Raw genomic sequence first — 13,287 nt, forward strand, 5'->3', positions numbered from 1 at the left:
GGCAGAATCTTGGACTCTGGCCACACCTGATGTACCTATTGAAATGTGAGGGAGGCGTATTGTCACTGATAGCAAATGTGGCATTGTTACAGAGTAATATATGTGTATATCATCATGTACAGTAGCTAATGTGATACTGCCTACATTGCTGACATTTTGAATATGTGTGCACAACTGTGCATTAAAACCAAACCACCCCTCAATTCAGATACACCCGACACCCGTGTACTGGTATGCAGAGGCTGCAACAATGGCTGATACAGTATGACATTGATGAATGCAGGAAGCTTACCTGGATGCTTCTCTGCTGTGAATACTGCAGCACCCATCTCCACGATGTATGGGCTGATGGATGTTTGGGAGCTGGTGGTTGTTCCCAGGTTTGCCAGGAATTCCTCTGTGGCTGAGAGTGGGTGTTCCACAGCAGGCCCTCTGCCTGTGGCAGCATGATCCCTGGCCACAGCAGCAGCCCTTTGCTGTGCAGAATTGGCCATATCTGAGGCCCGGTGTTGGTCCTGCTCATAGGTTCTGTCCTGAGCCCTATATTGTTGACTGCTGTGATGAGGTCAGCCCACAGTGCTGCACATTGGTCATGATTGTGGCAAGTTCTGGATAGCAGAATGATGTGATGCAGTGTGAGGCCATCCAGAATTACATTATTTTAAGTATCTGAAAATGGTGGGTGCCTCCTTCTATACATCCTTTCTGAAAGACAACAAGAGGAGGAATATATCACAGGACCAGATACATTGATATCCATGATGTACAGACACTGCACATCCAAAGTGCCCTGCATTATCCACTGCTACCACCCACACCATACCCTGCAGTCTATCAACACACTATGTATGTCATGATCATGAACATAATAGCAATAATGGTTATGTCCCTGTGTGCCGTGACAGAGTGTGCTGTATGTCTACACACCCATCGATCCCATCTACTCTGTTGTGTCCCTTGTGGGCAAAGTCCCACTACTATGTTATACATCTACTGTCAGACACATAGGTGTGTGCTATTACATGTATGTGGAGACAGTCCAGCAACATCACTGTGCCACAATGGCAGACATCAATGAAAACCTGCTATAGTCAATCCTCCCTGTAGGCACCATACCTCTCCAGTGCACAGATGTTTGCCAAATGTGTATGTGTACCTGATGTATGTGGTCCTTTTGGCTGACACCTGTGGACATCTGGCAGGCAGTTGGCCAATAATTGATGGTTGTTCCCGGAATATGATAAATCTGGCTGTCACACACCAGAACCCTCAGAAAACAGTTATACTACAGTAATATCTGTCACTCTATTCATACTCTTACTTTGTATGAACAATATGTACACTCTGTTGCTGAGGTTTGGCATGTGTCCCCTCGTAATACTGGCTATGACATGACTTTATGCTGTATGAGGTTGCCAGGGTCATCAGCAATAGCTATCAAGCAATGACATACAAGTGTCGACTAAACTGTGACCTAGCCAGAGTACATCAGGGACAGTCATGGACACCTTTACAATGTCTGACCTATGCCTGTGTGACATTCACAGACTGAGAAATGTTGAATGACAGTACATGTGATATGACAGCTGTGTCCACCCTTACTTACTGTCAATAGGTTTACCACATAATCCAGTAAAATTCGTACAGGAGCCAACCATTGTAGGAGGGAGCAAAAGGGTCACAGCTGTGCTGGAATTTACAGCAGGCACAGTCGAGAGGCATGCCTGTAGCTGTTGGACAGGAGAGTATCAGCTACACGTCATTCCCAGAGATCTACTAGAGGCCTACTGTTGTAATTCTATTTACCCATAACTGCATCCTTCCATCTGCGTGCCATTATATGGACACTAGTTTTACATACCTGGTAGAGTAACGTAATCCTTTTGTGAAGAAATCCTGCAGAACAATGCTTGAGATATTGCAGTCTGTCATGGTATACCAAGTTACAGACCTGTTTCCCATAGACAGTTGCTTGTCTTTTGTAGGTAATGTTCATTAACAGTCAAATGCCTGTGCACCAATCCATGGCTCAGGCTTGCTAATTGCATCCAGAACAGCTTGTTTGCTCTTTCATTAGCCAATGACATAGCACAGCAGTGCAATATTTAAGGCCTTCATGCAGGCCTTAGCCCCTTTCTTAGTCTGTGAGATGGACATTAGTGAGGTGTGGCATTTACAGCATTGCACAGGGTAGTTACTAATACTGTCCACTGTTGAGATTTATGAGGCATGTCCACACTTTTCCATGCTATGTTTGGCCATTGTCAAATGACTTCATGCTTATCTGGCAGTTCAGTGTTAAACATTGTGGGTTGAGGTCAATAAGAGGGAAGAGACATGTTGGTGTCAGCAGTCATACCCATTAGAATATGCATGCTGCTGCAGTCGCTATTGGTCTATCAGCTCTGTATATTTGTAGGGGCGGACTGTGACACATGTCCCTGCTGCTTGACCTTTTCCTCCCACCCCTTTATGTATGGGTGTCATGTGGATTCCTTGTTCTAGGGGGTTGTGAGGTATGGTAGGTCTGTAGCAGGTAGCATAACATACAGCTGCATATGTTGCAGTCTGCAGCAGCTGCTATTTGCCTAGGACTCATAGTTGAGAGTGTGAACATATTGGAGGACAGCAAGCTGTATGTGTCACTGAGGGAGCAGAGTAAGCTCTGTCATCACAGCAGAGCCAGGGTGAGGGTACCCATAACAGTCTAGTTGAGGCATGTGCTTAAGGTACATCTGTTATGCAACAGTGCCAATCAGAGATTAGTAGGCGACATATAGCTAGGCTATATGAATATGTGTAGTGTGTCCCTACCTACAGTCCTTTGACTTGCTAACATGTGTAGCAGCCAATTCAGTAGCAGCAAGCTGTTTTGGTTAAAACTGCATGACTCAGTCATAATTTGCTGTATTGACAAGAATGTAATTGAAGTGCAAGACACTGCATTCAAACCCAGGACTGTGAATGGCAAAATGTACTACATACATGGCTTTTAACAGACTGAGATACTGAGTCACAGGTGCAGTAGGTGTATTTGCAAGATATATGTCCATGCATACAAACTTTGACACAGGAATTGCAAAATCATGTGTTTTCTGATGGGTATGAGGTGTAACACTCAAATATCTGCCATGATTTTCTAACCTCAATCATTAATGACTTGCCAGTACTGTTGCAGACAGATATGTTTTTGTTAAACCATACCAAAACTAGGGGGCAAACTGTGGACATTCTACAACAGTCTGTACAGTTGACAGCTATACCTGCTATCCCAGGCCTCACGTACATCCATAAGTTCATAGGTTCATAGGTAGGTACTAGGCTATCAGCCCAAGGGCCTACGCAAGCCTAGCCAACAAGGTTCCCTGGCTTACGCCACCCAAGAAAGTTATTTTCCTGTGCCACTGTCAAGCAGAGACACAGAAGTGTTGTTATTATTAATAATTATTTGGCTGTATACTGGTGTAGTGTCTGCATCACAGTCCCAAGTACACTGTCAATTTCCCCAATATATGTACCTGCAGTGTGTCATTGGCAATCAGGATATGTTTATAGAAACACCCATTTTATTTCAGAGCTTAGTGGCCTAATGCACTATGATGTAGTTGATACAGTCCTGGGTTGGAGACTGGACAGAGGGTGATTATTTTGCAGATGTGCCTAACAGGGTCAGAAACACAGAAGGTGATTAAGGAACTTTTATGCAGTTTTAAGTGGGCTTGTGTGGCACACTGCACTGCTTAGCTCCACTTAAACATGCGCTAATAAAAAAAAAAAAAAATAAAGAAAAAAGGGGTGATAGGAAAGTGATGAAATGGGGGCAAGCAGGGGAAAAACATACTGAAAGGCAGGAAGGGATGTGCAGGTATGGTATAGGAAAGGACTATAGCTCTCCATTTCTTCTATAGTAATTAGCTTATCTCATCTGCCTTGTACTTAATATTCTACCTCCTCTATATGTGTCACTCTCGATTAGACTGAATGATTTTTATCCTACCTCATATGCACATGGAGATTTAGCCACATTTCTACTACCTCACTGCTATTTCATTTCCTAAAAAGTTACTCAATGGGTTACCTGATAGAGCTATACAAAACTTGTCAAAAAGCATTTAGCCAGACTCCTGAATGCTTTGCTTTTGATTATCAGTTTGTGTAAACCCTCAAACACTTTCATTTCTTCTAGCTGCCAACACTCTCTATGTCGAACACAGCAAGCAAAAGCAAGGGGGTAGAGCAGCAGGAAGGAACTGAGTGTCAGGTTTGAGTTTGCATTTCTTCTTGTGTCTGTATAGTTGTCTGTAGATGCTCTGGTTTCTTTATACCATGTGAAAATGTGTTTGACTGACTAAAGTGTCCATATATAGTATGATATCTAAAGTGTGGTATGCATATAACTAAGGCAAGCAACTGTGATCTTTTCATTCTGTGATACTAATGTGAATTATTGAGCAACTATAAAACCAAATTGTCAACAAAATAAGGCTGCCATACCTATCAACTTCTTCTTTCGGCTTTTCCCGGTTAGGGGTCACCACAGCGGATCATCTGTCTGCTCATGATTGGCAGTGGAGTTTTACAGTGTCGAGTTGCCAGCCCGGCACCCAACCTTCCACAGAAGGCACACACACGCACACACTCACAGACCTAGGGCCAATTTAGAGTGTCCAATCCACCTACTGCACATCTTTGGGATGTGGGAGGAAACCGGAGTACCCGGAGGAAACCCACGCGACCACAGGGAGGACATGCAGACTCCACACAGAAAGTACCCCAGCCGAGAATCGAACCGGAGAGCCTCTTGATGTGAGGTGGAAATGCTAACTGCTGCACCACCATGGCCACCCGCTGCCATACCTATCAACAACCAAATAAAAAATGTGCAAAAGACAAAGCTTAAAATTGTTTCTGATAATTAATATATGACAAAATATTATATCCCTATATAGATTTCATGTACAATGATGCTGAGAATTGTCATTTGCAATTTTTCTTTCCTGTCAAACTTTTCTTCTGCACATTACTAAAATTATTTTAGATTCATAAACCTTAAATCATTGCTAAACAGCTGGATAAAATTTGGATACAATTCAGTGATGGTTGTAACTGTGGCATGTTCTTCAACTGCAGCATTTACATATTTGCTGATTAATTAATAGCATTTTAGAATATGTCCCTTTTAAATAGTAGAAGAGGTTGTGTGTACCAAATGGTGAAATATTTCATGATGATTTCAATAAATGGTCAGCATACATGCATACTTACTGTATATACATGTCTAACTAATGCACAAAAAACTGAATTGTCTACTTATGAAGCATGATTCATGTACAGCATCCTATGAGGGTTAAATAGGGACTACTATATAATATAGTTACTTATTTAATAAAAAAACATAGCTCCCTTTTCTACATGATCACACTCTACTGCGCCAAATGAGTCCATCAATACTGCAAGCAGCCAAAGTACTTCCACTTTTGTTTTTTCTGGATACTGGATATGTCAGGCATCAGTGATGTGAAACAGCCTGAGAGAATGGGAAATGGCTTCTCAATGCTTCATCTAACAGCCTGACGAGTCCTAGTAAAAGAAGTGTTTGGATTCCCACTAAACAGTACAAGGTATTGGTATACTCACCTTACTCTTGGGGGGGGGGGCATGTCTAAATGCTGGCCCACATAAAGAAACAACCCAGCTGAGTAACTTATTTTTTGATGGAAATCAGAACTCGGTGTAAGCAAAGTAAACTGGTATATCAGTTCCAGGTGGAGAAAATGTAAATATCAAGGATAAGCAATCATTTAAAATGTATTGAAGAAGCAAAACACATTTGTAAAAGATTTTGAGGGGCAGTAGCCCTGTAGCCAGTACCATGAGTCCCTATTCAAGTGTAACCTGGATCTATGAATGGGAATGAGGCAGTTTACCTCAGGATTGCCTCCTGTACTAATTGTTGGCAGAGACAGCACCTAAATGCTCTTTCCCACAATATGGCCTCTATAAATACTTAGTAGAATTACCCTAGAAGTAAGCACCAACTCACCCAGAGTTTATTACTGCCCTGTGAGTAGTGTATAACTATAGTCCTTTAAAATGGGTAAGGCTAATTTGAACTAATGGGATAATCAGCTTGGCTTAAAACGGCCTGCAAGGGCAGTGATACTTATTGATTATTTACAAACTTTTTGTTTTAAAGAAATATCTGATACAGATGTAAATAAACGGAAGGCTAACAGTTTTACCACTATTGTCCTACTTCTAATTATGATACCACGAAACAGGTGTACATATATAACAGAGAGGAGCATAAATGGTTAAGGATTTGTTCTTTGAAAAAGCTGAGTAAAGTAGAAATGGTCAGAGTGCTGCTGTGTTGAATAAACTATACAGTTTCACAACTACTGTTATTTTGTTTTTGTGTTGAACTGTCATGATACTGGTGCATGATTAATTCCTTGTTACTTTGAGTATGCTAATTATGTCACAAAACTGGGAAAGAGAGAACTCTGCTATGCACCTGATATCAGAAAGATTCATAACAAGTTTTGTTGTGCACAGCTTAGAGCAGATATGCTACAGCATACACAGCAGCCACCAGAGTAACTAAAATAGCTTTTGAGAGTTATAAAATACTTTACACTACCAAACAAGAAAGGAAGACTGAAGCATGTAATAAATTGTAAAGCTGTTAATCCATCAGAGGGACACTTCTCTACCTGCTGCTGTTGGTGTTATGTTATTCTTTGAAAGCTCTAAAACACATGTTTTGCATCAACATGCATTTTCTGAAGAGTAAGAAGTATGAAACTGTAATACTGGCATTACTAACTGAGTATAATCCTCAATGATTCATCAGAAAATATGACAATTTATGAGTAACAGAACAAAACATATGAGGTAAAGTCAAAAATGTTCTGAAAGTTTAGGGACATATTAGAGTTAGGATGCTCTGCATTGTGCAGCTGAAAAGCACTGCATTCAGTTTAGTGCTGCCAGTGGATGTTCTGCTTTGGTCTGTGAATTTGTTATGTATTGAGCTTAGTTTAACTCATTCAAGCATATAGTGCCTTTTGTATACTTCCAGTTAACACCCATAGCTCTTTATGACATCCAGACCTTTTCTGGGTCTGCCTTTTTAACTAAGTGACTTACCAGCTTGTAATAGGCAGAAACAGAAAGGGCTGTCAAATTATACCATAGGTAATATGGCTTAAATTATAGTACACTGGATTAATTTTAATACTCTCATATCAAACTTTCAGACAGTTGTGCTGCTACACATATTGACTTAGTTGCTATTTCTTTCTGTTACTTATCTTAAACTGGATTTACGAATGAAGCCCATATATGAAAATGTTTACATTACAAGATTTTAACTGGACAACTAGTAATAAACATACATTTTTTGGATGAAGTGATATGTTTTGCTAACTCCCTTGTACCAATATAATTTCAATTATGTATGAACCTTTGACATCTGTTACATTGAGCCAGATTCTATATATTTATCTACTCTAAATGATTTTGGACAAAATCATTAAGAAATGTACAATGTACCATATCTGACATTTTGCACTAAGTGCTATCCACCATCACAAAATAATACTCAGATGTCATTTTAGCTAGAAAATAAACTATTACAAGTATGTATCTCATCTTTTCATCCATTGGTGATATAGGAAAAAATGTGTCACCAATTTTAAAAGGATAGTGGATGGTAAACTCTAAGAGCTACGATGATCGCATGCTTCTTGTATCAATATTACAGTATATCCCAGAGTTCAAATAAAGAGGCCCTGTTGTTCATTTAATAAGTTTTGGGGACTTGACTTAATTAAGAAAAGTTTTTTCATTTCCCATTTAGGCTCAGAACCAAAATGCTGCTATAAACCATACATTCTCTTTTTAATAAGTATGATTTTTTTATGTCTTTCAGCTTTTCCCGGTTAGGGGTTGCCACAGGGTAACTCCGGTCTGCTAATGATTGGCAGTGGATCATTTCCTTAAATATTCTCATGCTTAAACAAATAAAAAGCATTTTACAGAGAAAATATTGCAGTCTATATATTCCGTGTGTAGTGCACCCGCAGGTGTAGCTGAAGAGATATGGGTTCCTTCCTACCTGACTCTGATGACACCCCTATTAGGCCCAAACACACCAAGGTGGCAACAGGGACAGATTTTATTCTAGGTGACACATCTAGTTTAAAAAGGCACTAGCACAACCATAAACAAATTATTTCAACAGTGCACCTGTTAGCAATAAGAAAAGGTGAGATATGCCTGCAATGAAAACATACATTCACCCTCTTCCCCAGAACTCAACAGAAGGTCTTGACATTCAAACATGCACAAAGAAGGCAATATCAATGAGCAGTAAAACTTTATAATGCAGCAATACAAACATGGGAAAAATGCAATGTCATTAAGCAATGAAAGAGTCATAATACAACAATACAGATATGAGAAAATGCAATGTCATTGAGCAGCAAAATTCTTGAAGGAAGCAGTGCTAACACGAGCAAAATGCAATGCCATTGAACAATGAGGATTTATAATGCAACAATACAAATATGAGAAAATGCAATGTCATTGAGCAGCAAAGATTCCTTAAGGCAGCAGTACTAACATGGCAAAATGCATTATCATTGAACAATAAAGATTTATAGTGCCACAATATGAATATGAGAGAATGCAATGTCATTTAGCAGTACTAACACCCTCTACCCCCTTGATAAATTCTAAACAGACCAACTATGAAACACTCATTTAAACCATGTTCACTGGCCAGTGACTACTTACAGTCTTGCTGCCGGCATGATGGGGCCCAAGTTGGAGCTCATATGGATCCCAGTTATTTGTAATCCACGAAGCATTTGGGGGGGACCACAATCTTATAAAAATATAAAATGATGGCCATTGCCTCTCACTACTCTATCGAGAATATCCTAGTGACCAGGCGCTGTGGTTCCTCTGATGAGAAAAGTCGAAAATCACCTACCAGAATTCTGGTAATCATCTATGGCTTCTCGGTACTAGGCCCAAGGGAACTCCTTTTCTTGCTGAATCATAGCAGGCATGGAACTACTGGTTTCATACTTCTCTCCTGATTCCACAAAATACCATAATCCAGGATTTCAGCAAGAGGCAGACACAATCTGCTACTTCACTTCCCTGTCCCAAAGCACTAGAAAAGAAAATCCATTCATGCTGAAAGGCCCTTTTTCCCTTCAGCTAACTGTTTCAGTCTTCCCTCCTTCAGCTAGTGTTCCAGTCTCCTCTTTCACTTTCAAAATTGTCTTTTATATTCCTGAAAAGGATCTCCACCTTGTGGTGTAATGGAAAACTACAGTCTATTACTTTTACAATGAAATACAGTGGGAGCTACACATGCTTTGCTAGTGCTTATTTTGTCTGCAAAGATAAGGATTCACTAATTTTGGAAGTATTATAAATATCCCTAATGCAGATGTATCACAGATATCACATTCAGGAATTTGTGCATATGAAATTCGAGAATATGATAGTTAACTAAGAGGCTCCACTGAATACAAAGTGACAAAGGACTCAAATAAGCAGATTGCTTTTGAAGTGTATAGATTTTCTAGTATGTGTTTCAACGTGTTACCTGTTTTCTGTCAGTCATTAGAGCAGGCAGATTTTGAACAGAATTAACTCTAATTGCTTATCAATATAGTCATCACTATAGGATTTGATTTAAATGTGCTTAAATGTATGTACTGGACCATTTGGGTTGCAAACACAGTTCCCCTCCACCAATCAGCATTTACTTAACTATCCTGCCTGCTACATTTGCATGCTCATTGCTTGTCTGTGTTACCCTGGAACTGAACTACAACATTACTAGTTAAAAATGTGTGCTCAATAAAATGAGAAAATATGGGGTTGTTGCTAAGCACAAATTACGATAGTAATCCTTCACACTACTTTGCACAACTGTACCTATAGTGCATAAGATTCAGTTTAGCACTACCATTTAATGCCCTGCTTTATATGGCTGTATTTGTAATGCAATGAATTAATTTTAATGCCATTATGAGACATGTTATACTATATAGCTGGAAAGCATCAAATTCAGTTAGCATTTCCACAAGATGTTTTATTTTGCTATCCTAAATTTGTAAAAAACTGGATTCAGTTTAAAGCACTCACATTAAACTAAAACTGTTTTTCTGATACATCCCCAAGCATAGATTATCATAACTGGCATTCTTTTTTGTTACACGACTTAAATAGGATTTAAATATGAAATTCAGATATGGAAATTATTACATCAGTAACCTTTAATTGGATAGCTAGTAATGTATAACCTTGTATTACTCTTAATCCTTTTATCTTCTTTGCTGGTTCTTGTATCCCCTTACAATTTCAACTATACATTTAAGGCTTTGATATCTTTTGCCTTTTCTTGAGTAAAATGATGTGACCTAAAATAAACATTGCTGAATACCTGGCTACACCAATACGACCATTACAATGTTTCATGATGATCTTATCTAAATAGCTTTGGATAAAATCATTTTAAAAAAACATACTGTAGTTGACGTCCTACACTTAATGCCACCAAGCAACACATAAAAATAACACTTTAATTCATTTTAAGCAAAAAATAAACTATTGCAAATATGTGTTATGCTTTGAGTTCATATGTCTAAATGAATATATATTTTGCCAAATCTAAAATAGCATACATTTGGAAGAAAGGGAGAAAACTGTAAACTTTAAAAACTACAATGAACAACTAACATTTGGTATTTGTATAAATGCACGTATATGATGATTAAGATAGATTCTAAAAATGAAATACCAAAATATGGTGGCCTTGGTAGTGGCATCCATTGATTAAAAAATTACAACTCCTTAAGACAATGAATAATGAACCTGAAATGCAGAAAACACTTGCACTGCATTTCAAAAAAATATCCATTCTGTGTTGTACTTTGTCCTCTGTCAGTCCCTGAAAGTGGCTTGTTTTTGAGGGCAATTAACAACATTTCTTCAAAAAGAGTAAACAATATGTACACTATGCATCAATAAATTATTTCCTGGCAGAGTATGACTTGATTTAAATGTAAAAAGTAGGATGGATCTGGCAATATTTTATTTGTAAACAAACTACTACTCCACATCTCTGCACAGTATCATAGTAGCATACTAGGCTATCAACCCTATAGGGCCTTTTTAAGCCTAGCTATGACACCCAATAGTGTTAGATAGGTATTGGTTTCATAGGTGTTGTGGGGGTGGGGGTATTATATGACTTAGGCATAAGTGGGCAAGCATTTACAAGCTTCTATATTTAATCAAGACATAGGTGCCAAACCAAGGGTATATTTACAGATCCCTCCATTTATTAAATTTTTACTACAATAAGTGGAGGGAAGAACTCTCTCACATGGATGGGAAGCCTTTCCAGATAAGATTCAGCCAGCCACTGACACACATACCTGTGCCCATCCATCATGTCTTATTTATGCTGCAGATGAGGTTTAGGTCCCTGGATTGGGTGTTTCAGTTGCTATTTAGTTTGTAGCTGGGCAGCAGTTCCATTAATGCAGGATCATAGGATGCTCTGTAGATGCAAACCTGGACCTTCTAGAGGTCCTGGTGACAGTTAACAGAACCAATTGTCACATTATTGATAAATCCAGGTGCCTTTCCATATCCCCTAGTGAGCATGAGGTATATTTAAGCCAGATAGAAAACATAACTATTAAGTTTATTGTATCACTCATGGTCAAATTTAACTACCCACCCATCAACTAGCAAACTTACATAACCAACAATAAATATACTCAAGAGATTCCTAAATTTTGTTAATATTAATTCCCATACCAGATTGCCCTATTACTCCACAGAAGTGCTAATCTTTTTTACCTTTCCTTTCAAATATTTCCAGAGCCTGAACCAATCCTTACAGCTCTTTTTCACTGATATATAGTTAACTATCAGGACTGTTATACTCTTCTTTAGAATAGATACCCTTGACCCCATGAACTCTACTATATTTAGGGACTATTCTAAGGCCAATCTCAAAATTTACTGGCAACATAAGAAAACTCAGATGTCACTGCCCTCCTCATGAACTCAATGCCATTGCATATGTCTCCAGATTCTACTCCTGCCTAAATAGATAGGTAACTGATTTGATCTATTATATGTATGGTGTCAAATTCAAAAACAAACCCATATGGTAGAAAACAAAGGAATGAAAAACTACTTTCTGTATGTAATACCCTCCAACATAAAAAATAACCTAGAACTGTCTAGTAAAAATCTCAACAGTACCATTAAAAGTGCAAGGCAAGTTTTGAACTCAAGATTATTTTTGGTAAAGGTGACAATCATCTAGTTGTATTAGGAGATGCAGAAGAAATACCCTGTTCTGCTTGCAGCTATCAAATGGTACATACTTATTCTAATCCTGGTGGTAAGGGCAACATCCTAGCAGGAAAATTTAGCTACAATTTTCTCTTGCCCCAAACCATATTGTCTCACCCTAATTGCCCCATAAACTATCACCATAATGTCAGGTTTTACTGCACTACCTAAAATGAGGGGAGACCAGGTTCATGAGTCCAGATAACATCTACAATTGCCTCATAGTAAGTGCTAAATATAAATTAGCTCATCCCCTTCTGAAACTATCCATCCTAACCTGCTCAACTGTTTAGTTATCAGATATGTGCTAATCTGCCTTATTGATACTAAAATATAAGGGTGGCCTCATCTTACATCCTGGGAATTAAAGACCCCTTAGGTCATACTGTTATTACCTGCTTGGTCATTGAACACATAATCACTAAACATAGAAACAAAGAAGTTGATGACAGCAAGAGGCATAACCTGTCTAGTCAGTATACTTTTAAAGTGTTACTGAGGCCCTGGATATGCTACAATCTGTCCACACCACCTGTCTGGTTCTGGCTAAGGTCTTTGACACCATTCCAAGCAGAATTACCATTGAAAAATATCCAACTAAACATTAATCTATAAGTTTGGACAACCAACTAGGTCATGTTGAGAAATCTCAATATAAGGGATGAAAATACTTCGTCCAAAAAAGATGCATCACAACTGATGCCTCTTAGGGCTTAGTTTTTAGCCCCCTCCTCTTTGCTGCAAAGGTGCATAGGTTCATAGGTGTGTACTAGGCCAATGGCCCTAAAGTCTTAACAAGCCTAGCCCATAGAAGTGCCCTGGCAACATGCCACCATTAGGTCCCAGGGCCTCTATCAAGTATAGGCACTGGAGTGATCCTCGGGG

This window comes from Protopterus annectens, chromosome 5.part0 (genome assembly GCF_019279795.1).
Source record: "Protopterus annectens isolate FY-2018-M chromosome 5.part0, PAN1.0, whole genome shotgun sequence".
Lineage (NCBI taxonomy): Eukaryota > Metazoa > Chordata > Ceratodontiformes > Protopteridae > Protopterus > Protopterus annectens.